Below are 27750 nucleotides of genomic sequence, written 5' to 3' on the forward strand. Positions count from 1 at the left end.
TGAGCTACAGTCCATAGGTTCACAAAGAGTCAGACATGATGGAAGCAGCTTAGCACACATTGTATATATATATATGTATATATACACACACACACACACATATATATGTATATATGTATCTGTGTATATATATTTTTATTTATAGCTATATCTGTATATTCAAATGGATCCTCCTGCTACCCAGGAGCTGAAAACACACAATGTAAGGCTCTATGAGATGCTCTCCTCAGGCTTTCCAAGACCAGCCCTGAAAAATCCATGTGTCCAGCACAACCAGCCTGCTAGTAAGCGTTAGAGGGAAGTTCTGGCTTGCTTTGAAAACATCTCTGGGATCTTCCCTACAGAAGATTTCAAATAATATATGTCCTCACCAGAACTCATAATCTTAGTCTAATCATGAGAAAAGCACTAAACAAACATCAATTATGGGATATTCTACAAAATACATGACCAGTATTCCTCAAAACTGCCTAGGTCATCCAAATAATGAGTCAGAAACTGTCACATGGCAAAGAGTAAGGATGCATACTTGCAATGTGGAATTTTGCATGGGATCCTGGAACAGAAAAGAACATTGTGGGAAAGCTCGTGAAATCTGAATAAAGGGTAGAGCTTAGTTAATGATAATATACCAGCGTTGGTTTCTCAGTGTGGCCAGTGTTCCATGTAATGAAAATGCTAACCATAGGGGAAACTAAGCTAGGCCTATGGGGAATTCTGTACTATCTTTGCCATTTTTCTGTAAATCTCAATCTAATCTATTAAAAAAAAATTCTGGGAGAAATCCAACACCAATTTCATGCCAGGGGAAAGCCATGGGGCCTGAACAGTCCTCTGATGAACTACTTTATTGGGTGGGGAATAGGCTAGAAAGGAAGGAGGTGCAAGGTCAGGGGCTCAGCTATCAAAACACATCCTAGATGGGATGAAAACATCAGTGGGAAGCCCATGTCTTATATAAATAAGTAATAGATATCAAAAATTATGTATTTCAGGTGCCACCTTAATCAAAGCAACTTTCTCTGCCTTTGACACAGTGCATGGCTGAAAGATTCCACATGCAGGTTCAAAATCCCATGTTTCCACTCCTTCTCTAGCTCAGGTCAAGTGATGACAGCGTTAACACCCACCGTCTCTTCACACACAGCCCTATTCAGGAGTGAGTAATGCCCCAGGCCCAGGAGACGTGGGGTGGAGGGACCAGTCCTCTGAGGCTCTAGCTTTTGAGAGCCTTCTCCTCACTTGGCCCCATCTCATGGGGGAATAAAGGCAAGGGGGCTCTGACACCGGATCCTGATCCAGGAGGTCTCTATCCCGGAGCCCCAGGGCAAGGCTCCACAGGGGGTTTGGCAGGCCAAGCTGGGAAACAGGGCTGAGAAGAGCAAGCCTCTTGGGCAGGTGGCTTCTCCCTAGTGTCAGCAGGTTCAGGAGAGAGTTTCCTCTCCAGGGAAAGTGAGAAAGAGAAAGAAAACAATTAGCACAGGCAGGGAAAAGAAAGAACTTCACAGAACCAGCTTCACAGTATCGGGCCAAAACTAGCAGGATTGGAGGGGCAGGACAGGCCCTGGTGCAGGACATGCTCGATGCTAGAGGAGCTCTGTGAGGCCTGAAGCCACGGGGGCAGAAAGAGCAGCGCTGAGAGTGGGGGTGGGCAGAGAGTGAAGAGGGCTGGCGCGCAAAACCTGGCTGGAGAGACCTGAACTTGGGCAAACGGCTCAGCGGTTGCTACGGAGTCGGAACAGCATTTCCCGAGCCCCTGTCACATGGCCAGGCCACTCTTGTCACCTGCTGGGATCACAGCCAATGGCTCCCAACCACCTTCTCCCGCCTTGAGGGAGCCCCCACTGTCCTTCAGCCACATCACCTGCTCTGAAACCTCAAACCCCAGAAAATGTCCACAAAGTAATAAAGAGGTTTCCGTCTCCTCCTGTCTGACGTCTCTCTGGGCAGTAACTCCAGAATTCCCCAGTACCAAACAATCCCTGCCAAATGGGGCCTCTCCCCTCCATGATTGGTAGCAATGGTCATTTCTAAACAAATATCAACCTTGTGCAAACAACAGCTGCAGAGACAGAAGTGCTTGCCCTGCATCCAAACACTCTATCAGTGGGGTTAGTATCTAAATACCTGCAAAGCAGCAAAATGAAATACAAAATTGAATTTGGGAGTAACATGTACATGATACTATATTTAAAATAGATAACCAACAAGGACCTACTGCAAAACACAGGGAATTACACTCAATATTTTGTAATAATCTATGTGGGAAAAGAATATCTATATATGTATATATGTGTGTGTGCATATATACATATATAAAAGCTTCCCCAGTGGCTCAGTGGTAAAGAATCCACCTGCAAGGCAGGAGATGTGGATTCGATCCTGGATCATGAAGATCCCCCGGAGGAGGACATGACAATCTACTCCTGTATTCTGGTCTGGAAGATCCCATGGACAGAAGAGTCTGGCGGGCTACAGTCCATGGGGTTACAAAAGAGTTGGACACGACTTAGTGACCTCACAACAATCATGTGTGTATATATATATATATACATATATATATATATATACACACACACACATACACGTACATGTGTGTGTGTAACTGAATCACTTTGCTGTACACCCAAAACTAACTCAACATTGTAAGTCAACTATACTTAAATTTAAAAAATACAAAATTGAGACCAAAGTGGCATTTCACCAGGTGCTTCGGGGAAAAGAGCTTGGGAAAATGAATCTTTACTAGACTCTAGTTTGTAGGCAGCTTAAAAAAAAAAAGTCCACAAGGATTCAAGCTCAGATGAGACATTCCCTCCACTTGCTGTGACCCTGCAGGGCCCGCTTCAGCCCAGTTTGCCAGACTCACGCAGTTTCCTATTTGGAGGAGGGATTTAGATTAGACAAAGGCTGTAGGTTTGCCCTTAGTTTATAAAGCTTTATAAACAGCATTCTACTAGAAGAGAGAAGCAAACTCAAGTCCATTAAAGGCTTATTCTGTACTATGAAGTACCTCTGAATCACTGAAGGTTAAATGACACGACCATGTAATTCTTTGAAAATATAATTCTTTTTTAAAAAAACTGTGGATCTAAAGGTTCTGGAATGGAGTTAGTATAAGGGAAAAGCACATGACTTCAGATTCATTCATAAACATAAATTATAACTTGAGAAAAGGCTTTTCACCCCCGTAGTTCATAGGTCTGTGGTCATTTATTCTCATGTTGATTATCCAAGAAAAATCTAACTTCTTAAATGGAATACTTGATTAACTAGAGTATATTGGGTGGTTCAGTGGTAAAGAATCTGCTTGTCAGTGCAAGAGACACAGGTTCAATCCCTGGGTCGGGAAGTTCCCCTGGGGAAGGAAATGGCAACCCACTCTAGTATTCTTGCCTGGGAAACCCCATGGACAGATTAGCTTGGCTAACAGTACAGGGCATCACAAAGAGTCAGTCACTACTTAGTGACTAAACAAAGTATATTGGATGTAGATTTTGCTTTTGAGAGCACTGAATTCACACATAAAAAGTAAAGAAGCAGAGGCATCGTGGAACATAGGAACTGAGTCTATATAGTATGCATGCAAGGTCCAAAATTAAACCACTGATACAGAGTAAAAGATTCAAACTGGTCTGATAATATACGACCTAGTTTGGACCTGTGAAACCCATCTGGACCAAGACTGAGGCAAACAGAGATCTTATGAGAATAAAAGGTGCATATGAAGGTGAGCTCCCAAGAAGAGTAGCTCTTAAGAACTTTTTAAGCAAATGAAGAAGCTCATTATCATAAAAAGAGCTAGTAAAAAAAAAAAAGTTCCCCAAGTACAGGCAGATCATGAAGAATTTTTAGGGTGATGAAAATACTCTGTATGCAACTATAATGATGGATACATGTCCAAACCCTTATTATGCACAATACCAAGAGTGAACTGTAAGGTAAGCTATGGACTTTGGGTGATTATCATGTCAGTGCAGGTTCAACCTTGGCAAAAAATGTGCCATACGTGAATGATGTTGACAATGAGGAGGCTATTGTGAGTGGGTCAGGGTATAGGAGAAACCTCTGTACCTTCCTCCCAATTTTCTTATAAAAAGAACAAGTTCTTAAGGACTAAACACACTGAAAACCCCAAACATTTATTTTCTAAATCCTCTCCCGTAACTGGGGAGTGATGATCATCCCCCAGCAATTATAAGTGTTTCATACAAAACACTGTGTTGGGGACAGGAACAGGAGGACGCTGGCCTGGGGGTAAGGCCGGGCTTACAGACCCTTCCCCAGGACTGCACTGGGGTAGCAGCCTCACAGGAGGGTGCTGAGGATTAATAAATACCTCCTTCCTAGCAAGGAGCTATGAGCCCCTCAGATGAAAGGCGCAAAGTAAACATAGGCCAGAAGCCGTCTGACTACTTGGGAGACTTTAGCACAGCTGGTGAGCGGGTGGGTGGCTGGGTGTAGGGGTGTGTGTGTGTGTGTGTGTGTGTGTCCATGCCCGTGTACATGTGTGTACCGCTTTCCAGGTCCTTTTATTTGCTCAGAACTCTTGGCCCACTGGGTACCAGGGCAGTTTAAATATTCATTTTAATTTTTCTTTCAAGCATTAGGCCACATAGGCAGTAGACAAGTGAATTTGAAGAGCAAAACCTAAAACCAAAACCCAGTCTCTAAGTAAAAACTGGTGGCTTTTCTCCTGAAAATATGGCCTTTCTACAGGGAGAGGAGAAACTGAGTCTTTACTGGAGGAGAAAGTTCAAGGCTACTGAGGTGAGCAGGCTGGATAGCAGCCGGCAGACAGGATGAAAAAAAAGCACAATATTTACCTTTGTAATTACAGGGCATCTGCAGGCCAGTTCAAAGTGTTCTACACATCTCACCTAATGGGTATTTACAACACTTGAGAGGTATGGAAGAGGTGGGCAACATAAACCCGTTGCTGAGATGGGCAATCTTGAGGTCCAGAAAGGTGATGTGCTCTCTATACTCTAAAGGCCATATGTTTCAGATGAGGCCTGCAAACCCCTCAGGGTCCAAGAAAGTATTCCAGAGTACCCATGAGCATTCTCTGTGAGAATTATTAATTTTTCATTCATTTTTACACTAATCTAAAAGAATAAACATTTTGTTATATGTGTGACTCCCTGACGAGGTGGCCCTAGTGGTCAAGAATCTGCCTGCAAATGAAGGAAACGCAAGAGACACAGGTTCCAACCCTGGGTCAGGATGATCCCCTGGAGGAGGGCATGGCAACCCACTCCAGTATTCCTGCCTAGAGAATCCCACGGACAGAGGAGCCTGGGGTCACAAAGAGCTGGACATGACTGAGAGGTTGAGCACACACTGACAACAGAATACTGAGATAGTTTCAAGGCACACAGCTGAGCCTGTGTTTATAATCATGCCATCTAACTGCCTGCGTGCATCTCCCAGCGTCGCATTCCTCACACTGGAGTGCATGGATTTGTCTGGGGTTCATCGGATGCCCTAGTTTGGGAAACGTTGCTCTATGACATGGAGCATTCTGGTGGGATCTGCTACATTCTGGTTGAATCTCAGTCATGAGCCAGACGGAAGTGGTGGGACTGCAATATCATGGTTCCCACAGTCAGAGAGGCCAAAGGGGCGGTGCATGAGGCTGCAATGTGACCTGGGCTGACCTCTGGGGAGGTCAGATGGGGTGAGTGGGGACGTGGTTTCCAGGGCAGTGGTGATGCTTGTAAACAGGTGGTGGCAGCCTTACAGCTTTGCAGGGCCCACCCAAGGGCCAGCCCTCATGGGCAGAGGCTGGGGCATCCAGGCAGGGCAGGGTTCCCGCAAAAATGGTAGTGTTACTCCAGTTCCAGCAGAACTCAGGGCCAACCAGGAAACCAAGGCTCAGAGTCAATGGGCCAACCTGGAGGGGATTCAGAAGAGTGGGCACACAGGGGACACCCCACTCTGGCACCCCAGCACCAGGTTTAAGGCAGCAAGGGGCTTCCAGTGTGAAACACTCTCCACCCAGTTAGCTCTTCCTCACCCTTCACTTATTACATTAAATGTCATTTCCTTAGGACTTCCCTGGTAATCGAGCGGTTAAGAATCTGTCTTGCAATGCAGCGGATGTGGGTTTAACCCCTGGTCGAGGAACTAAGATCCCACATGCCATGGGGCAACTAAACCCATGCGTCACTGCTACTGAGCCCGAGCCCACGCGATCTAGAGCCCTCAGGCCACAGCTAGAGGAGCCACACACCACAACGAAGACACAGCACAGCCAAAAACTAGAACAGCCAGTTCCTTCGGGGCATCCCCCCGACCTCCAGACTAGACAGACCTCTCTGCCAAGCACCCACAGCGGCCTGCACTTCTCTGTGACTCTCTTCCGCTGATGATTAGCTGCTCAGGGTGTGTTTTCTTAACTGAACTGTAAGCCTCCCCCCGAAGGCAGCGGCTGAGCCTGTCCTGTTCACTGCTGTGTTCCTCAGCACGAGCTCACAGCGGGGCTCTATAAATGTTGCTGATGAAATAAAAAACAATGTGAGTACCAAGTCATTCTGGTTTGAGTCTCCAATGCACCCTCTTGCTTGGTCAGAAGTGGACCGGACCTGGTCATGCTGAGCCTGAGGCGGCAGAATTCGATGCCAAAAGTTTGAAAAGCAACATTCTCCAGAGATGCTCTTGTAGCCCTGTGCCAGGAGCCTGAGTTGGATACACCTGCTGCCATCCCTCGTGATTCCCCCGGTCTAACTCCCAGAGTCCTCTTCTTCCTCTCCTCGGCTGTGATCTCGCTCCCGGCAGACAACATGGGGCCTCTCTGAGACTTTCCTCAGCACCAAGCCCTTTTGCTTTTGGAGACCACAGCCCATATCAAAAACCCTAAAGTGCTTGTTCACCTCGCATGAAATGTAACCTATTTCACCATGGAAGAGGTACACTCAGACGCAGTTGACTAGCTGGAATCCTATTACATTTTATAGACATTTACTTAAACATTTTTCAGTTTTGTTATCATGGTTTCCTTTTCTTATTTTGGAAAATTATATTCCCCCCCGCCCCAGCTCTCCGAATTGTTTATTAACCCATGAAAAGTGAATTAATCACTTATTGGATAATGTGGTCCCAGGTTCAAGGAAGCTATGTGCCATGCCCTGAGCCACCAAACAATGAGACTCAGACACACCTGTTGGAAGCACAGCATTCAGCAGCCTCCCTACGGATTCTGTAGACAGGACAGAGGAAGAACATTCCTGCCGTCAGAATTAAGGGCCCTGTCTGTGAGTGGGTGGTGGGCTCTTTCCTAAATAAAGTGTTTGGAATGTGTAACAGTTCGGCTAGGCTAGTCACCACACACTGGCTGCAGCCGTGGAACGTGGAGGGCCTGGGAGAAAGAGAAACCAGGGGGTGTGGCAGCAAGAGGTGGGAGGCCAGAGATGCTCGTTTAAAAGTACAGTTATTAAATTAAGCTTCCAAACCTCCATTTTAAAATAACAGATTGAATATCCAATTTCATGTAAATGAGGAGTAGTGACGAGTTTAATTAGAAAATGTGCCGGGCATTATACCAAGTCCTACAGAAAGTGAGCAGCCCTTAGGTGGTTCACGTATGTAGAGAGAGTAGGTGTAATTACCCAGCACAATATGACTGTGTGAGCAGAGAACAGAAGGCAATAATTGTGGGGGGCTGGATGAGGAGACAGTAGGTGATGGGACCCCAGGGGGCTCAGAAGATCTCACAGCGATTATAGGTTCTTAACTGGATATAGAAGAGGCCATAAGAGGAGGGAATGAAACTCCAGGAGGAGGAGGCGAAACGACTAAAGCTATATGCAGAAAAATTAATAGTGGCTTTCACTGAGTGCTTCCCGAGGACCAGGCTCTGCTCCGAGTACCTCACAGTAAGCCATTCTCTCAGCACTGTTGTGGTGATGCTGTTATTCCACTCTACGGGCCTGAGGAGCCTGAGGCACAGTCAGACCCCAAATCCCCATCCCTAACCTCCTGGCCTTTACCCACATAGGTTTGGGAGGGTGGGGAGGAGGGAGGGGCGTGAGGGAAGAGGCCGCTAGACTGGAATTGGAGAATCGGATGAGGCAATAGAAATGGGAGCAGATTGGGGGGATTCTGAAGTGCCACATCAGGATTTTAAATTCCATCCTATAGACCTTTCTTAGAGTGGCGTCCATGGATCATCTGCACGGGCATCACCTCAAGCTGGTGGGAATGCAGAACCCTGGGCGTCACCCCTGACCTACTGAATCAGAAGCTCCAGGATGGGGCCCGGTAAATCTGAATTTTTAAAAGCTCTTCAGGCAATTCTTCTGCACACTCAAGTCTGAGAACCACAGCTATAGACCATGTGGATATACAACCATTTTTAAGTTGGGGAGTAAATGGTCAGATATGCTTTATAGAAAGCAGTTTTGAGTAATGGATGAGTTGAAGTGGAAAGCCTTGAAGCAGATGGCCAGCCAAGAGTCTCCTGTCCTCTCCAGCCGTGGTGATGGCCTGGACAGAGAAACAGCAGTATGGAGAGGGCACTGCAGACAGAATGATAGCAGGATCCTACTGGAGAGCGAGGTATGAACAATTGTATCAAAGTTTCTACTTGGGTGGCTGATGATGAAGTTGGGAAGTAGTAGAGCACAGACTTGGATTTAGAAGACTGGATGGAGCTCAAATTCAAGCTCTGGCACCTGCCTAGAGTAGTCCAGTGGCACCCAAATGTTTTCACTTGCAAACTGGGGATAGTATCACCATCTCATGGAATTGTTGTGAGGATTAAATGATATACCACAAGGAAAGAGGCACTTTCCTGACACCTGATAACGTTTCATGCTTGTTTCCAAAAAGGAAGATTTAAAAATAAAACTAAATCAAGGAGAAGAACCTAACAAGCATCGCCAAGCCACAATCACAGTTGGAACCTCCCCCTCAAAGCCCACCCAGCAGGTCAATGAGAGGGCTGCTCCATCTAGGTGCCAAGGATGAGCTGAGCTGGGAAGGAATGTGCTGAGGCTGAGCAGAGCTGGCCGCAGGTCAGAGATGAGTCTCCACCTGGCACCGGCATCTTCCATGGGGGTAGCAGCTTCTCCCACGGCACATCTGTGAAGTTCATCACCAGAAGACTGGGTAGGCAAGGCAGACGAGCAACCAAGTCTACAAGAGCCTGCTGGAAGACCACTTGTGGTCTAGGAGCAGAGGAGCTGCAGAGATGCTGTCTTCAATCAGGCGAAGGGGATCCAAGATTAGGTCTAGGGTTGCCAGATAACACACAGGATGCCCAGCTAAATCTGAATTTCTGATAAACAGTGAGTCATGCAAGTATGCCCCATGTAATATTTATACTAAAACATTATTCATTGCTTACCTGAAATTAAAGTTTAACTGGGTCCTGTATTTTTGTTGGCTAAATCTGGCAACCTTAATCGGGACCCTGCAGGTCTGCACAGGTTAACCTTGGACCCAGGACAGGAGAACAGGAACAAAGCAAGCAACAGAATGGCCAAGACGGTTTGCCTGAGTTCTCTGTGGATGACACGGTTCCTTGACCCCATGGAGGAGGCTGGTGGGTCTGGAGTTGGCACTGCCTCTGACCTGGAATCCCAACCTTGACTTGTCCATCAAACATTGAACTTCTTCCTTCCTCTTTGTGGTGCAAGTTAATCTCCCAGATTCTGCACCCCCCACCCCCCGGGTTTCCAGCTGTGAGATGACCTGCCCTTCCCTTGGGAACTAGTCCTTCTTGATTGGCATGGCTTTGTGGTGGCTGCCACATCTTAGGTGACCCCCACTCTGGTTAAAGGAGGTGCTTCGGGGCTACAGAAATGCCCAGGAGATGGGAAATGCAGTTAAGCTGCCAAATCAGGGAAAAAATTAGGTTCATGTTACACCGTGATTAAAAGCAGTTAAGTGTTGGTAAGTGATGTACCTGGATGTTCATATCTCCTGAATTTAAGGCCCTGTATATTTTTACAAATCCAGTAATGACTGTTACAATCTTTAAGCTTTGATCTTTTACTAGAACATTATACTTTTCTAAAAATAAAAAAAATGACTAAAAATGTGTACTGTGTAATCTTGGGCTCCGTTAATCTTATCTATAGAAATTTAGCCTCTTAGATCCTGAGGCAGAGCCAGCTTCATGGGTGTATAAACTGTGCAGGACTCAGGCTCAGAAGGGTCCCATTGTGTTTAATGCTCTGCTGCTGCCATCTTGTCATTCTTAATTTCTGAGCAAGGGGCCCTGCACTTTCATTTTGTACTGAGTCTCACAAATGATGTACTCAGCCCTGTTCTAAGTGGATGGAATGTGCCCAGAAGTCAAGTTTAGTACACAGAAGAAGGAAAGAGCTTCTGAAATTCCAGCCTTGAAAACCCTGAACTTGCGACACGGTGGCCCAAAATCGAGAGGAAGGCAAGTCAGGTCAGGCAGGTGTCTTGTCACCTGGAAGGTTGCTCATGGTGACACAAAATCCTGACAAAAGCTGCCAGGCCTTGCAAAGTCAGCACACAAAGTCAGGCCACAAAGATGCTCTTTCCCACGGACGCAGGCATAAATAACAGAAACCTAAGGGGCTGGCAGTGGGGAAGAGCATTCCTGCCTTGGCCGCAGGCTGGGACATCCATTTAATCTCACAGAGCGGGAACTTCCCTGGGGGTCCAGTGGCTAAGACTGTGGTCCCAATGCAGGGGGCTTGGTTCAATCCCTGATCAGGGAACTACATCCCACGAGCCGCAGCTAAGAGTTTGGGTGCTGCAACTGAAGATCTCACATGTCACAACTCAGAGCCAGTGCAGCCAAATAAACAGACGTTTAAGAAAATGCCACAGAGCACCACCTCCGAATCCACAGCCCAAGTCTCCTGACCCCCACCAGCCGTCAGAGTTGGCTTCACCTGGTGGGCTTAGTTGGTGTGCCCTGGGTGGGCCTGCGACTTCTGGTGAGGTGCAGGGGAGAGGGTGCTAGGGCTTGTCCCATCTGCTCACTCAACATTCTTTTCCTTCTTTTGTCTTCTTACTCATTTCCCCCCTGCTCTCAATCCCTGGTCCTCTGCCTCCTTCCGGTCCCCAAACCCCTGATGCATCTGGTTAGTGGCTCTGCAGAGCAGAGGTCAGGAGGGGATGGCCTTTCCCAACCCTTCTGTTCTAGTCCAGTGGCCCAGCCTAATATCCTTGCTATCTTAGGTGATAGGCATTACAGACTGACTGCCAGGCCGAAATGCCGAGTGGGAAATTCAGTAGAGTGGGCCTTTTGTTTGTTGCTAATAGGAAGTTAGGACTTACCCCAGAGTACCAGCTGTGTTTTCAGCTGACAGACTTGTGTTCAGCCTTGGATAAAAGTGCTGACTTCCACATCCTCTGCCACTGGCTTCACTGATAACAGCAGCAGATGACCCAGGTAGAGCTTGGCTTTCTGCCTGCTAGTCTCCACTCTAGAATTCTTGCTTGGCTAACATCAAGTGACCAGTGCCCAAGTAAGCCAGATGGCTTCAGAAAGTATGCTTACCAGAGTCAGGTGTAATTCAAGATGCTGGTACTTGGAGGAAGCTCTATGTCCATCAGTTAATGGTTGGGGTTGCTGTACCCCCAACATTCCAATAACAGCAATGCAGCAAGGCCCAGATTAAGACAGTAGCTTGCAACAGAGAGGAACGTGCCAAGTAATCAAAGACATTATTTTTTTCTTTCAGTTTTTCATGTTTTTAAGAAATAGTAAAGAGTGAACAGAAGACTCCCTTCTGATCCCCAGCCTCCCATTTCTCATTCCCAGAGGCGACCAGTAACACCAGTTTCTTGATTATTTTTCCAAAGACATTCTTCAGACACAGTCATACACAAGTGGATATATTGCCCTTTTACTTTAAATAGAGAGAGTAGCATACTATGAACACTCTCTACACCTTGATTTTTTTCCCTTAATAATGCAGCTAGGAGAACATTCCTTTAACAATCCGTATAGATCTACCACATTTACAGAATTGCCTAAGGACTTCCCTGGCAGTCCAGTGGTTAAGACTCTGCACTTCCAATACAGGGAGCATGGGTTTGATCCCTGGTTGGGGAACTAAGACCCCACATGCCACATGATGTGCCCCCCCAAAAAAAAGTAGAATAGGTGGGTCAAAGGGGGTGAGCGTCACTACTATACATAAAATAGATAGCTAACAAGGATCTACTGTATAATGGCACAGGGAAAGATGAAAAGGAAAAGAAGGTACAAGTCTTTTTGATCACTGCCAATCAATCAGGTGACTAGCATGGTAGCATCCTAGTTCTAATTTGAATCTCTGATTATGAGTGAGGATGAACCTAATTTATTGGGTTGATGTTGTTTCTCTTATCATACCCCAAGAACTCTTTACATAGTAAGGAAATTACCCCTTTGTCATTTATTTTGCCGATATTTTCCCCACTTTGTCTTCTAAGATTGTTACTAGCTTTTTTTTCTTTTTACTGAGGTAAAATTCATATACCATAAAGTTAATCATGTTAAAGTATACGATTCAGTGGCATTTAATATTGTGCAACCATCACTTCTAGTTTCAAAGTATTTTGCTTCTGGGACTTGTAATAATTCATAATTAAAAATTTTTAACATGTCCATTACAATCACCTTTTTATGGCTTCTTGGTTTTTTGTCACAAAGCTCCTGGCTTATCTGTTTTCTTGCAATTTAACACTTCCTTTTCTTTCCAGACTAAATTTCAGGATTATAGTACCAGAGCTTCCCTGAGGACTCAGTGAATAGTCTGCCTGCCAGTGCAGGAGACACGGGTTTGATCCCTGGTCCAGGAGGTCCCCACACGCTACAGAGCAATTTAGCCTGCGTGCTGCAACTACTGAGCCTGTGCAAGAGTCCAGGAGCCACAGCTACTGAGGCCTGTGCGCCTAGAGCACGTGCTCCGCAACAGAAGCCGTTGCAATGGGAATGCAGGCACCACATCCAAAGAGTAACCATCACTCCCTGTAGCCAGAGAAAAAAAGCCCAAGCACCCAGCACAGCCATAAATACACAAAGTTAAAAAATAATAAAATCAAACTCTATCTTAAAAAAAAAAAAAATCATCGTTTCAACCACTGCCTGATCAGCACCTTTGTCTGTTCCTGCTTTCGTAAAGCCTACTCTTGAACCCCAGCCTTGGCTCTGTTCAACCATCGCCCTGCCCTTCTCTGCTCCAACCTGGGATTGCTGAGCGCTGCCAGAGAAAAATCGCACAACCACACTTACCCATTCAATACACAAATAGATATTATTAAAGTCTGATACCTCTATGGAGACAGCACAGTATAGTACTAAGATCATCAGCTCGGGTCAGACTGCTCAGACTTGAACTTTACTCTGACACCTGTTAACTCTGTGACCTTGGGGAAGTTTCTTAACCTCTCTGTGCCTTGATTTTCTCATCGGCTAAAAGAGGTTGTTGTGAGGATTAAATGTGTCTCAGTATCTATAAAATAGGAAAATGCCTGGCACGTATGAAGAACTCAATAACTGTTAACTATTACAATTATATTACTATTATTTTAATCCTTACAATGACACTGCAAGGAATGCATGTTGACAGACTAAAAACCAGCTTCAAAGAGGTTAAATAATTTGTACAAATAACACACGGTAAGTGATGGACTCAGAGTCCACGTACTGACCTCCACACTATGATGCCTCAATGCAGAGATAGGAACGGAGAGCTGTCTGGGTCTGGCATCTCAAAATAGCATTTTTAACCCTGAAGATGTCCTTTTGAATTTACCCAATGCACTGGAGAAAGGGAGGTGGGTGGTGCAGGCTGTCAGAGTGAAGACACCTATTTGGAAAAACAGCCAACCAGAAGCTTGTAGGAGCAGAAAGAATTAGAGAGATTACACTTGCTCCATTCCTCTTTCCCCCTATAATCCAAGGAGCTCCTCACAGGAGAATTTTAGAAGCTCCGTATGACTAAGGGTCTTTACAGTCTAAAGGGAAAATGGGAGCCTGTAGCTTAAGATTTAAAGCAAAAGGCACTCTTGATTGCTGTGGGTGACAAGGTGCTAATGGTTTCTAATAATCTCCCAAACTGGGTTAAGTCTTTGTTACATGGGCTGTGATTAAAACCCCTGCTCCCAGGGGACCCTGGCAAGTTTCTCTCCATCTGCCAGGTTCCATTTTCTCTAATTGGCTTTAGCACCTGGGCCTGCTTAAATGGAATTTACACCTATTAGAAGCAGTTTTCTGTATACTACACAGATTCCACCCTTGTTGTCTACTTTTGGTAGAAGAAATTCCTCCCCAAACTGAATTAGACTGAGAATTAAAATCCCCAGTACTAAAATCTCTACTGTTTAAATACCCTGACAAAATCATCCTAGGTTTCTGTTGAAGTTCATTATTTTACAGATTGAAACATGGAGCTTTTTTTGGTAAACCTACTATTTAGAAAACAAATAAACAACAAAACCCCCACAAAGCTATTTCAGAACTGCGACCACACAGAAAACAAAATCTCTTGCCAAAATGCCACCTTATAAAGAAGGCAATTGAAGAAAAGGGCACTTGTTGAAATGCCACCAATATCATATTGAACAGAACTGGAAAGAAAATTAATATCCTGCTAAACTCTATAAACTTTTCTTCAATCATTCCTTTTAAAAAATGCAACCTACGTTTTTAAATCATATTTACTAAAAGTCAACTCTCTTTATGTAAGGATAATAAAATTCTTTGACCAGATTTAGGTATCAGAAAAAATTGGGGTACTAAATTGAAAATAGTTCAGAGATTACTGGGTTGGATAACATAAGACCTGTGTTCTTAACAGAGATGCTAGGTTCATTTATTGCTGCACAACAAAATTACCCCAAAGTTAGCGGCTTGAAATAGCAATCATTTATTGTCTCTTACAATTTCCTTGAGTTGGGAATTTGGTTCTGGCTCAGATCTTCTCGTGAGACCATAGTCGATGTCCACTAGGGCTGTGTCATCTGAAGGCTTGACCAGCAGGGTCAGTTCCCAAGGTGGCTTGGGAACAGCAAAGGCTTGGCTGTTGGCAGGAGGCCTCAATCCTTCTCACACAGGCTTCTCCATGGACTTCCCGAGTGTCCTCAACGTGTGAGGACTGCCCCACTCCAGACAATGCAAGAGACTGAGGTGAAACCCACAGTGCCATCTGAGACCTCCACCACGGCATCTACCAGGCTCTGCTGGTCACCCAGGCTGGATGCCATTCAACATGGGAGAGACTACACAGGGTCATGAACAGACACCGGGGGCAAGACTCACTGGGGGCCACCTTAGAGACTGGCCATCCCAGGTGGTCCTAACATTAACTGTTTCAAGATGCCTTCTATTGATGCCAAGTATTCCTTTCTTATTTCCAAACTCCACTCATCCCCACCCCACTAGATGCTTCTGCTTTCAGTTACACATAGAAATTTAGAGCTGAATAGCGTTGTAGTAACCACCTATTCCAATTCCAAATGTCCCTTGGGATTAGATATAAAATGATATGTTTACATGTTTCTCTACTCCTTGAGGATGGGAACTGTGTCTTATTTTTAAGTATCCCCAGTGCCCAGCATAAATCCTGTAAAATATGTAAGTTTTACCTGTCTTGGATGAATTATTTTTGTTCTCTTGATCTCAGTTTTCTCGCTTGTAATGGACTGATTTTTTTAAGCCACTTGCACTTTATCACGTAAATAGTTTTGTTTCCTAGTGGAGTGTGGTCCGGTGGTATGACAGCTCTTCACTGCTTCCTGGGAGCATCCCCTTTTGGTTTCGGATAGCGAGAGTCCACTGGCTATTGTACTGTGGAAGCAGAGACTCTCAAAATGCAGTGGTGGGATAAATTGTCATCAAAGGGTTCAGCTTTTGAGCTGAAACTAGTCCAAGAACAATTCCCAGATGTATTGTGCCAAGGGAAAAGAGGGACAACGATTTCAGACAAACAGACTCCCTCATTTACCAGTTGGTCTGATCATTACTCCCCTGCTAGAAATCCCTTTGGTTCTCTACTGCCAACAGCAGAACTTAGATTCCTTAGTCTGCATTCAGGAATGTAAGCCACCTTCCTCTTCAGAGACCCTTGCTCCGGGCATGCTGCACGTTGGCTGTCCCCTGTCTAGGGCTGTGGTTTCTTTATCTATGATAATTTACCCCTATGTAGCCTCTGTCAAACAAACTCTAGGCCAGCACTATTCAAAGATTTCTCAAACTGAGTTTAAGTTGTTCGGGAAGTTGTATTCCCAAAAGACACTTGACATTAAAACTATATGAAGATGCATGAAAGAAATGATACTGGAACAACAGACTGCTTCCAAATAGGAAAAGGAGTATGTCAAGGCTGTATATTGTCACCCTGCTTATTTAGAGAGTACTTATATGCAGAGTACATCATGAGAAACGCTGGGCTGGAAGAAGCGCAAGCTGGAATCAAGATTGCCGGGAAAAATATCAATAACCTCAGATATGCAGATGACACCATCCTTATGGCAGAAAGTGAAGAGGAGCTAAAAAGCCTCTTGATGAAAGTGAAAGAGGAGAGTGAAAAAGTTGGCTTAAAGCTCAACATTCAGAAAATGAAGATCATGGCATCTGGTCCCATCACTTCATGGGAAATAGATGGGGAAACAGTGGAAACAGTATCAGACTTTATTTTTTTGGGCTCCAAAAGCACTGCAGATGGTGATTGCAGCCATGAAATTAAAAGATGCTTACTCCTTGGAAGAAAAGTTATGACCAACCTAGATAGCATATTGAAAAGCGAGACATTACTTTGCCAAAAAAGGTCTGTCTTGTCAAGGCTATGGTTTTTCCAGTGGTCATGTATGGATGTGAGAGTTGGACTGTGAAGAAAGCTGAGCACCGAAGAATTGATGCTTTTGAACTGTGGTGTTGTAGAAGACTCTTGAGAGTCTCTTGGACTGCAAAGAGATCCAACCAGTCCATTCTGAAGGAGATCAGCCCTGGGATTTCTTTGGAGAGAATGATGCTAAAGCTGAAACTCCAGTACTTTGGCCACCTCATGAGAAGAGTTGACTCACTGGAAAAGACTCTGATGCTGGGAGGGATTGGAGGCAGGAGGAGAAGGGGACGACAGAGGATGAGATGGCTGGATGGTATCACTGACTCGATGGACATGAGTCTGAGTGAACTCTGGGAGTTGGTGATGGACAGGGAGGCCTGGTGTGCTGCGATTCATGGGGTTGCAAAGAGTCGGACACGACTGAGTGACTGAACTGAACTGAACTTTTCCTAAAACATTTCATCTAATAAGGAGTGGGAGATAGACTATAGTCTATTCATGTATACATGAAATAATTGTGCCTTCTCAGGGTCTTATTTGATGTACCAAATCATGCTAGGGAGAAATTTGGGCCCAGGAAAAAGAAAGATTTGAAGGTGACTTTCCATAACAAGTGGGCTAGTAACCCACGCAACCTAATCAACCCTGAATATTAATTGGCAGTACTGATGCTGAAGCTGAAGCTCCAATACTTTGGCTACCTGATGTGAAGAGCCGACTCATTGGAAAAGACCCTGATGGTGGGAAAGATTGAGGGCAGGAGGAGAAGGGGGTAACAGAAGATGAGATGGTTGGATGGCATCATTAACTCAATGGACGTGAGTTTGAGCAAACTCTGGGAGATGGTGAAGGACAGGGAAGCCTGGCATGCTGCAGTCCATAGGGTTGCAAAGAGTCGGACCCAACCGAGGGACTGAACAACAGCAATAGTAATCCATGCAGAGGCAGGTGGCCCTGTAAACAGCCCCAAACGTACCATAAATCTCATGAATCAGTTTCCAATGCCCTGGAGCATACAGCCTCTATATTGGGAGCTTCATAAAAAATAAATTTACTTAAACTTATCCCATAAGCCCCTTTCACTATTAAAAGATGGCCCATATGGGGGAACATCTGATGTAGCTTTTCCTCCAGGCACTTGTCCAATGTGGTTTCAAGCAGATGGTGTTTTCCCAGGTTCACCCCTTCAGAAAATGTTGGGAGGACTTTGCTGAGAGCAGTCAATCAGCCAGGGAGTACAGACAAGCCCATTCTTACCAAGTTACTCTTAAGTACAGTGACCTCATTATTTGCTCATAATGTGAACAGGTACTTATTCAATGTGTCTCTTTGTATAGGGATTATCATTTCGCCTGTGGGCCCATCATCTCTCTATCTACATTATTGTTGTCTGTTTCTTTAAAAGGAGGGTTAGAGCTTCATGGTGGCCATGTACAATGCCATGTAAAAGGATGCTGAAGAAGGGCAGGAGGCAGCAGAATAGGAGGTGACAGAAAGTGCTGGGAAAACCGGTGCATCTAACCTAGCCAGGCTGGATTAACTCACATCCAGGGAGGCAGCGGACTGGATGCAGCAGTAGCCCCACCCATCCACGTTGTACATCACAGTCAACCCGAGCTTTCATGTCTCCCATCTCACTTCACCCTTGCGATTGCCTGGTTAGATAACATTATTATCCCCACTTTACAGATTGAAGAGCCAAGGCTTAGAGTGTGATGAGGGTGTTAGCCACACTGGAACTGAGTGGCAAAATCATATATTCCCAATGGGGCTCGATTGCAGGGCCAGCTCTCGGGACAGTACAAAGTTGGTGAGGCTGTCCTCACCAGCGTCTGGCCCTCAGAATGGACTCTAACAGGAGTAAATATCCCCACTGATGGCCTACCTCAAGGTTAAACCATTGAGAGGCCCTCACTACCTCAGCTTCTCCAACAGTGGCACTTTCCATGAACAACCCAGTGAGTCTAAGAGAGAATGTGGGACCCCTTCCCCCATACTTGAATTGTGACTCACAGGCCACCCACCTGCAGAGAGTCTGGCCCTTCTGCACACAAGGGAACCAGGGTTTGGAAGAGACTCTCCAAGAGAAATCAAGAAGCATATTGGAACTTCCCTCCAGGCTCTCTCTTGGGCAGTTTCCCTTGAAACCCAGTTTTCCCCATGGTATTACTGATGACAAAGCGGGCTGAGACCAAAGCAGATGCCTGCCCTCCATTTCTACAGAAACTCCTGTCCCGCCTTCCTTGGCTTGGGCTTCCCCAGACCTCCCTCAATGACATGATTTATTGCCTTCATTAAATAGGATGCTTAGCCAGATTCAATGGATTTCATGTCTTTCCCACAAGGAAATCCCCTTAGGAAGCAAGCTGACATGGTGTCTGAAAGAAGAAAAGAAACTGTGAGTGAAAGCTATTCGCCCAAAGAGAAACTCTGCAGTTCCTCTAACTTGACTTTGAGCTGGGCCAAGACCCAAAGGCATTTCTTTTTTAACTTAATTGTCTCCAGGGAACCATAGCTAGAAATCAGGCACGCATGTCTGCCCTACACAGCAGGTATACTTCTTCCTGGGGATAGCTGGGGCTTCAGGGGGTTGACGATCTCGTGGGTGACGTTAACTCTCTTCCCACAAACAAATAGACCCTTTCAGAAAGCCAGGTGGAGCCCACCACATGGGGTAGGGTGGACTCTCCATGTCACCTGCCAGTTTTGTCTGGTAGAAGTAAAAGGGAAAGGGTCATTATTGGCTTGGCAGCTGGATTCAGCCTCTGCTTGCCTGCAAGGAGTTGGGTACTTTGATGACAGACTGTTCCCCCCTGCAGCAAATGAATAGAGCTTTTGTCAACATCATCTGTGGTGCAGCAGGGTGACCGACTGTTCAGTTGCTTTTAGAACTGCTTTATCATAGACTTTTCTTGTTATTCAGACTTTACTCAACATTATCTTCTTGGGCTAAAATCTTTTATGCAAAGGAAAAGTGGGTGATAAAAATGCATTTCTCTTTCTCCCAGCCACTCACCATCTTTTTTTTTTTTTCCCTTGAATCAACCCCCTCCAACTCAGCACATAATCAAATAGACATGCCACAGTCTCTTAAAACTTGTTAGGCAGAGAAAAGGGGTCCTGGATTCTCATTCTGTCTCTTCCAGGTGTTCATAACTCTGTGTGTAGGATGGGAGTGCCTTCCTGCCTTACTCACTTGTTGGTTTCCTCATCTAAAAAGTGAGGCTAACACAAATCTTACTCCCAGGCATGTTTCTGATAAGATCTGTTATGATAAGATGAGGAAAAATGCTAAAAGAACTCTTCAGAAGATAGAAGTATTTACTCACTCATACTTAGAACTTGTGTGAGTTTAGAGGTTAGTTAGAGGTCTTTAGCATAATAGAAGACTGCAAGTTTAATGAATAATTCAACAGAGGTTTCTTGCTTTTCTTGTGCTCTCCCAGGAAAGAGGCAGCTGACTGTGCATCAGCTCTTGGAGTTGTAAGCATGTAGGGCAGGAGGAGAACATCCAACTTGCTGAGGGAAGTGGCCAACAGTGGCCACCGGCCCTTGTTCCTGAGAAGCCTGAGCTGGGTGTCATCACTGTCCCAGAGCTTGGGAAGATGCTCCAGACACAGATGCTACTAGGCTGCACTCAATCCGAGTCCTCCTAAGCCACAGACTGCTCGCCCTCCACCCTCTCAGGATGCCTTTTGCAATGAACATCTACAACCCCAGAAGTAAAGTGGAGATGATCTATGTTCTTAATCCCCAAAAAAGGAAAGCTTCATGGGTAATTTAGAATCTTAAAACAAAACATGAATACCTTTTGCTGAACAGAGCAACTTTCTCAGAGCGGCATAAAGGGAGAGGCTGTTGCTAAATTGGTTCTCCCTACCGCCTATGGGCATCCTCGGGGAACACAGGGTTGGCCCTGCACGTACTCCTATGAACGTACTCGTTGCGCTCCAGGCTCAAAAGCCCAAATCCACACCCTCCCACTCTGCACCACACCTTAGTTTTGGCTTCCTCTTTCTTTGCTCTCCCCTTCCAAGCCCAACTTCTTGAAGAAAGACCTAGGCTTAGTCCTTACTAACGTGACTCGCTCCTGAGCCCCTCTGCTCTGGCTTTACTCCCACTTGCTCCTGATCACTTCCTGATCTTCCGCTCCTGTGGCTACTGAGTCCCGCTCAGAGCCCTCTCTTTCTGGGGCTCCTGCAACACTGCACCCTCTTACTCTTCTGAATCTCCTTTTAGTTTCTGATTCTTCCTGCTTGGTTTCCTTCACTGACTCTGGATCCTCTGCCTCTTAAATTTTGGCTTTTCTCAGGGTTATGGTCATGGTCTTCTTTCTTTTTCTTTATATTTTAAGTAAGCATTTGTCATTATTTTTATTGGTTAACAAGACCCTCTCAATAGCCTTCTTCAGTTGGAGAATCCTCTACCTTAAGAGTTTAGGTGAGAAGCAGAGAAAGTCTTAAATACTTGCTTTCTCAGTTTCCCTTAAAGTGTCCTTCCCTCTGGCAAATAGACACAGCTGAAACCCACCTTGGACTGGGGCACCAGCCTCAGCAGGCATGCGCTGAGGGGCTCCATGCAAGCGAGGACAGATGCTGCCATGTCCAATTCTAGTGTCCAGTAGTACAAGCTGTGGTCTCCACACCTGTGTTGCTACCGTCAGTGTGAGAGCCACCCACTGCTTTCCACCAGGATCCATCTGTTAAGTAACAGCATCACATCTGCAGAACTTACTGTCTTTACCCCAAGCTGTTGAGTGAACCTCCTAAATAGTTCTCTATTTTGTCTCCTTCTGTGTCCCAGCTCTCACACTGACAGTAGCAACACAGGTGTGGAGACCACAGCTTGTACTACTGGACACTAGAATTGGACATCAGATTAGGATCTCACTTACGGTATTGGAACAGCCTCCTAATGAGTTTACCTGTCTTTGCCTCATGCCTTTCTATCTAATTTGCATAGCTGCCAGACTGGTCTTTCCCAAATGTAAAACTGACTTTATTGTTCCCATGTTTAAACCCTTCCAGTAGCTCCCCATTGCTTTCGGGATAAAATCTGAATCCTTTAACATGACACTCAGATGCCATCTCCTACAACTGTCCCCCATGCACCATGCTCTGGCCATACCTAACTGCCCGTGTTTCCCGCACAGTGCTCCCACACATGCTGCCGTGATTCCCACCTCTAGACCTTTGCTCACTAGACTTGCCTGCTCCATCTCACCCACCTGCCAGCAGCAATAACTCATCAAGTGCCTCTGATTTTGACTGAAAGCCAAGCCTGCTGTACTGGTTCACTGGAAGGCCTTCACCTTAAGAAAATGGAGATGTCTGCTTCCCTGTGTCCAGTGTCTCTGGAAGAAACAGAACCCTAGGAGAACAAATAAATAAAACCCTCGTTCATTTATTTCTCGAGCATATATTGCATGGCCACTCAGTGTTAGGTACCAGGTGTTGGGATTGAGCAGTAGGCAGACAGTCCTTGTCCATCCTCGCGGACATGGCAGGACCAGCTGAACTCGTCCTGTCTGGGGCTAACCTGATATCTGGGCTTCTGCACTCTTTCCTGATTTCCGCTCCAGTTCCCAGCTCCCTCACTGCCCCTCCCCACCACCAGCTAGATCCCACCTCCTTTTCTCCTCTCCTTTCCCAGAGGGTTGCATCTTATTGTGTCCTTTACTCCACAGCTTGATCTCCTTAATCTCTCTGTCTGTCATCTGAAAAGTGAAAGTGTTATTCCTTTAGTTATGTCTGACTCTTTGCAACCTCATGGACTATAGAGCCCACCAGGCTCCTCTGTCCATGAAACTGTCCAGGCTAGAATACTGGACTAGGTTGCCATTTCCTTCTCCAGGGGATCTGGCTGACCCAATGATTGAACCCGGGTCTCCTGGACTGCAGGCAGATTCTTTACCATCTGAGCCACCAGAGAAGCCCCCTTGTCTGTCATCTATCCATCACCAAGAACTAGTTCCTCCTAGAAGCCCTTGCTGCTGTGGCTAACTCCATTCCTTGAATCAGAGGCCCTGATTATTAATTATTCAGTCCAGGCTGAACTTGAGTTGGCCACACTCAATAACCTTGTGAATTTAACCCCTTGGCTCTTCTATAGAGGGAAGCAGCTCCTCTAATCACCATCCTTTAAGCCTCTCAACCTCCCAACCGTACACCACTGTTTACTTGCTTCTCTCCCCATTGGGTCACTGCAAGTCTTGCCATTTAAACTGCCCTCTTCCCCTATAATTTTCCATGTCTGGCAAACATTTACTCTTCCTTGAGACTGTGCAAAGGTCACCTCACCCCATCCCTACTCTTCCGTCACATTACCTTAATGATATGCTTTTATCTTTATTAGCACTTTCCCAATTTCACTGTAATTCTGTCTTCCCCACAAAGCCAAGACAATGTCTTAAAGCATTATTGTGTCCCCTGTTCTTGACCCACTATGTGACAATAAAGCAGACTATGATATACATGTAAGTAACAAAGGGTTACCAGTCACTCCTAAAGGAATGCAGTCCTGAATATTCATTGGAAGGACTGATGCTGAAGCTGAAACTCCAAGCCACCTGATGCGAAGAACTCACTCATTGGAAAAGACTCTGACTCTGGGAAAGACTGAAGGCAGGAGAAAATGGGGACAACAGAGGATGAGATGGTTGGATGGCATCACCAACTCGATGCACATGAGTTTGAGCAAGCTCTGGGAGTTGGTAATGGACAGGGAAGCCTGGCATGCTGCAATCCATGGGGTCGAAAAGAGTTGGGACATGAGTGAGTGACTGAGCTGAACTGAACAAAGAGTTGGACATGACTGAGCAACTATCACTCACTCACAAAGTAAATGCCAGGAGAAAATCCAAATCTCACACAGAATTCAAAGCTCTAAAGTTAGATTACCTTTCCAATGTTCCCATTCTGTAAGTGGCATATAATGGTTACCCAATGAATGAGATGAGCGCATGACAATGCTTTTCTTCTGGTTCTAAACGGAATCCATCTTCCATCTTTCCTTCCCCTTTTGCTCAGCGGCAAATGTCTAACAACTGGTTCCCTGGAAGAAAGCCCTGTTTTGTAGAGTTTGCCAATTTCTAGGGTGTAAATACACACCCTGTAAAACTACAGCTAATTTCAAGCCACCGACATGATGGTTCTGAATGTGGAGCTGGGGAAGATGGAGCTGGGGAAGATGTGTGCCATGACTCATGAAGCCCACAGGAGCCAGTTCCTGGGTGCCATTGCCTTTCTTCACAGCTGATGAGTCCAAGTCGCTCATCCTTAACTCTCAACACCCAGCTCTTCTGCAGCACTTCATGCTTGACCACATCTCCCCTTCCTTCCATATCTCACCTTATTTTCCAGAGGACTCTCCCTTTTAAATGTTACAGTTTTTCATTGCATTGGTTTCCTGCGGCTGCTATAGTAAATCACTACAGACTTGGGGACTTAACGCAAACATATTCCCTTGTGTTCTAGAGGCCAGATGTCTGGAATCAGTCTCATTGGTCCAAAATCAAGGTGCCAGCAGCCATAGGCTCCCTTTGGAGCATCTAAGGAAGAATCTGTTCTTGCCTTTTTCAGCTTCTGATGACTGTTGGTGCTCCTTGGCTTGAGACTGCATCACCCCAAGCCCTGCCCCTGTGGTCCCACTGCATCCTCCTCGTCAGTCACTGTCAAATCCCCCCTTCCTATCATAGGGACACTTGTGATTGCATATAAGGCCCTTCTAAGAAACCAGGATAATGTCCCTATCTCATGATTCTTAATGAGTCATATCTACATATACCCATTTTCTTAGAAGTCAGCCTTAACGGGTTCCAGAGATCTTTGGGGGCCATTATTCAGCTGACTGCACTCATTATTTTTGAAATAATGGTTTTCCCCCATTAGAGTTGCCATAGCGCTGCTTCAGCCAGAATGGAAAGCAAGCACCATCTTTTGCCCTTGCCAGTGTGCTAGGGCATTGTCTTGTGCTTTCCTCCACTTGCCTGGCTTTTTCTAGTCTGTTTGGCTTACCTCTGGTGATCTCTCAGCCATTAATAATCCTAATTTCCTGCTGACAGTCTTTTGACTCATAGTAAATAGAAGGTTTGTTGTGCAAAGAAAACCATACATGGAGTTATTTCAATGGTTAAATAACCCACTAGACAGTAGCTTGTGACTGTGATATGCTCTAAGTTGGTGTGTGTGTGTGAACTGACTATGCCCTTCACCAGAACAGTTCTACAGGATGTGCGAAAGAATGGGCCAATCAATCCCAAGAAAATGTTGATAATGAACTGGTCATAAATTATGTCAGGAACATATCTCCCTGAAAAGTGAAAGTTGCTCAGTCATGTCTGACTCTCTGTGACACCACAGACTGTAGTCTATGGAATTCTCCAGGTCAGAATACCGGAGTGGGTAGCCTTTCTCTTCTCCAGGGGATCTTCCCAATCCAGGGATCGAACACAGGTCTCCTGAATTGCAGGTGGATTCTTTCCCAAATGTAGAACGTTTGGGAAACATGGGACTAAAAAGAACCAAACATAGTCTAATCTACCCTAACCATTATTGATATGTTGGTGCTGATAAGACTTTGATGATCATCTTTCTTCAAATTGCTTTTCCATATTTAAGGTTATTTCTTTATAGCCATGAATTCCCAGAATGACTAGGTCCAGTTGAATATTGTTAAAAATATTTTACCATACTGCTCGGTTTTGGTGGCTCTGTACCATTTTCAGCCCAGAGATTCAGACCTTCTGAGATCAGCCTACCTCTACCTGTCCAAGCTCCCTCCACTTCACTCCCCCATGAGAACCACCCACTGCAGCCAGGCTGAAGTCCTCCTGTCTCTTGCATGCAGTGTCTGTCCTGTGGCTCTGGTCCATCTTCTCGGGTCTCCTTGAATACCCAGTCTTCTCAGATTGCCCATCCCTTGCCTCTCCTTCAAGGCCTAGTTCAAATCTCCTCTTGGGAAAATCCTTCTTTAAAAAGGCTGCCACAGGTCGGTTAGTATCATGCAGGGAAAAGAGTATCTGGTTTGGAGTCAGACTTTCTGGGTTCATGTCCATGAGCTCCCTGAGATAAAGTCATTCATCCTTCAGGGGCCTCAGTCTCCTCCATTTATAAAACAGGAGTTATGATCCTGGTTCTGTCTGATGGCCTCCAAACTTGTCAGAAATGAATAAAATAATGATAGGAAATGTTTTGTAAAAGCTTCATAAATACAGGGCTATAATGCTATTTCTTCTTTCACCAGTTCTCCTTTGATCTTTACTGTTTATGCTACATAATTAATAGCACGTGATAGGCTGACCTATTTATTAATTCTTCACATACCTGGAACTATATTCTTGCCTGGTATAATGTTGTATAGGAAGCTGGCTTGTTCACTGTAGCCTGTGTGTGTGGCTTATCCCTTCAACTAGATTGGAATGTATGGGGTAGGAATGGTATCTTATGTTTCTATTGTTCCCCATGACGCCCTGCACAATGCTGAACACAACGAAGGTGCTGGATGAACACTGGACTGGGAGCTTATGTAGCCTTACTACTGTCCCTTGCCAGTTTAATTTCTTCTTTAAAAGTTTGACTTGCTAAGTTTCAAATTGCAAGATGATCTGCATTAACCCCAGGGCACTGTGTACATCTCAAAAATGTGTTATGGGTCCTTCAACAAAAAATGGGTGAGGATGGTGGTGGTAGATTTGCATTAATCTCTCACTACAGCCTCCAAAGCCACAGGAAAAGAACATGTTTGGATCTAAGTATTTATTGGTCACTGTTCCTTCATGGTTCTCCTTTTTATCACCCTTCTCCAAGTGTTTTTTAAAAATATAAATTATGAATAAAATAAAAGGAAACAAATTAGGTAATGCCATGTTCCACATGGGCTTTTCAACAGAGAGAAGATCCAAAATTTCTAAAATCAGATTCGTTAACAGTGTCTAGGAAACTATGTGGTATTGGTTGGGCACATTTTAAGAAAATCCAACTTCTAGAAACCCAAATTGATAAAACTGAAATTAGGAAGCAAATTTTCACAGGAGTCTTTTACTAGGAAATTCCTCCTTCTTTTTATCATTCCTGAGTAAATTAAAATGGACTTATTGTAAAAATAATTTTCAGTCATGAAATCAGGACCACAAGTATTAAGTGAATTGCATCTATTTATCAAAATCTTCATTCCTGATATATTTACTTGCTCAGTGAGTCATTTGCTTAAAAATGATCTTGGTTTTTTACTTTTCCTGCTTTGCATTTAACATTTCAGCTTAAAGCTATGTGATAAATGGGGTTTTCTTATCTTAAGATAAGGTATCATAACTGATCTCTGTTGAAGGAATTTGTACTCCAATTGAGCAAAGATTATTCTTTCAATGTTCCTTCAATACTTGGCACTGAAACAAGAAATCTAAAATTAGCTGCCTTCAGAATCCAGGTGTAGGCTAAGTGGAAGCAATTCAGTTTGCTCCAGGAAGTCACAGAAATTGTTCAAACAGTAAATAGAGGTCTGGTCAAACTGCTTCTTTCATTAAAACCAAATTTTCAGGACTGTCTCTTTCTGCAAGGAACAGAAAACCAGAGCAATTCTGAGCTGAAAGGGATGAGAGAGGGCGTCTTGTGTAAACACTTCGGCTCAGGGGATGGAGTGACTGCCTTTCTGAGTCTGCTTCCACACTGCAAAGTGGAGTCGCCTCTCATCGCCTGCCCACCACTCACAGGTCCTGGGAGGATTAAGTGAATGGATTTTTTTTTTTTCATAAAAAAGAATGAAATAATGCCATCTACAGCAAAATGGATGGACCTACAGAATGACTATCATCAAAAAATCCACAAACAGCAAAAGCCGGAGAGAGTGCAGAGAGAAGGGAACCCTCCTACTCTTGGTGGGAGTGTAAATTGGTACAGCCACTGTGGAGAACAGTATGGAGGTTTCTTAAAAAGCTAAAAATAGAGCTGCCAGATAACCCTGCAGTCCCACTCTTGGGCATATATTCAAG

Source organism: Ovis canadensis, chromosome 1 (assembly GCF_042477335.2).
Source record: "Ovis canadensis isolate MfBH-ARS-UI-01 breed Bighorn chromosome 1, ARS-UI_OviCan_v2, whole genome shotgun sequence".
NCBI lineage: Eukaryota > Metazoa > Chordata > Mammalia > Artiodactyla > Bovidae > Ovis > Ovis canadensis.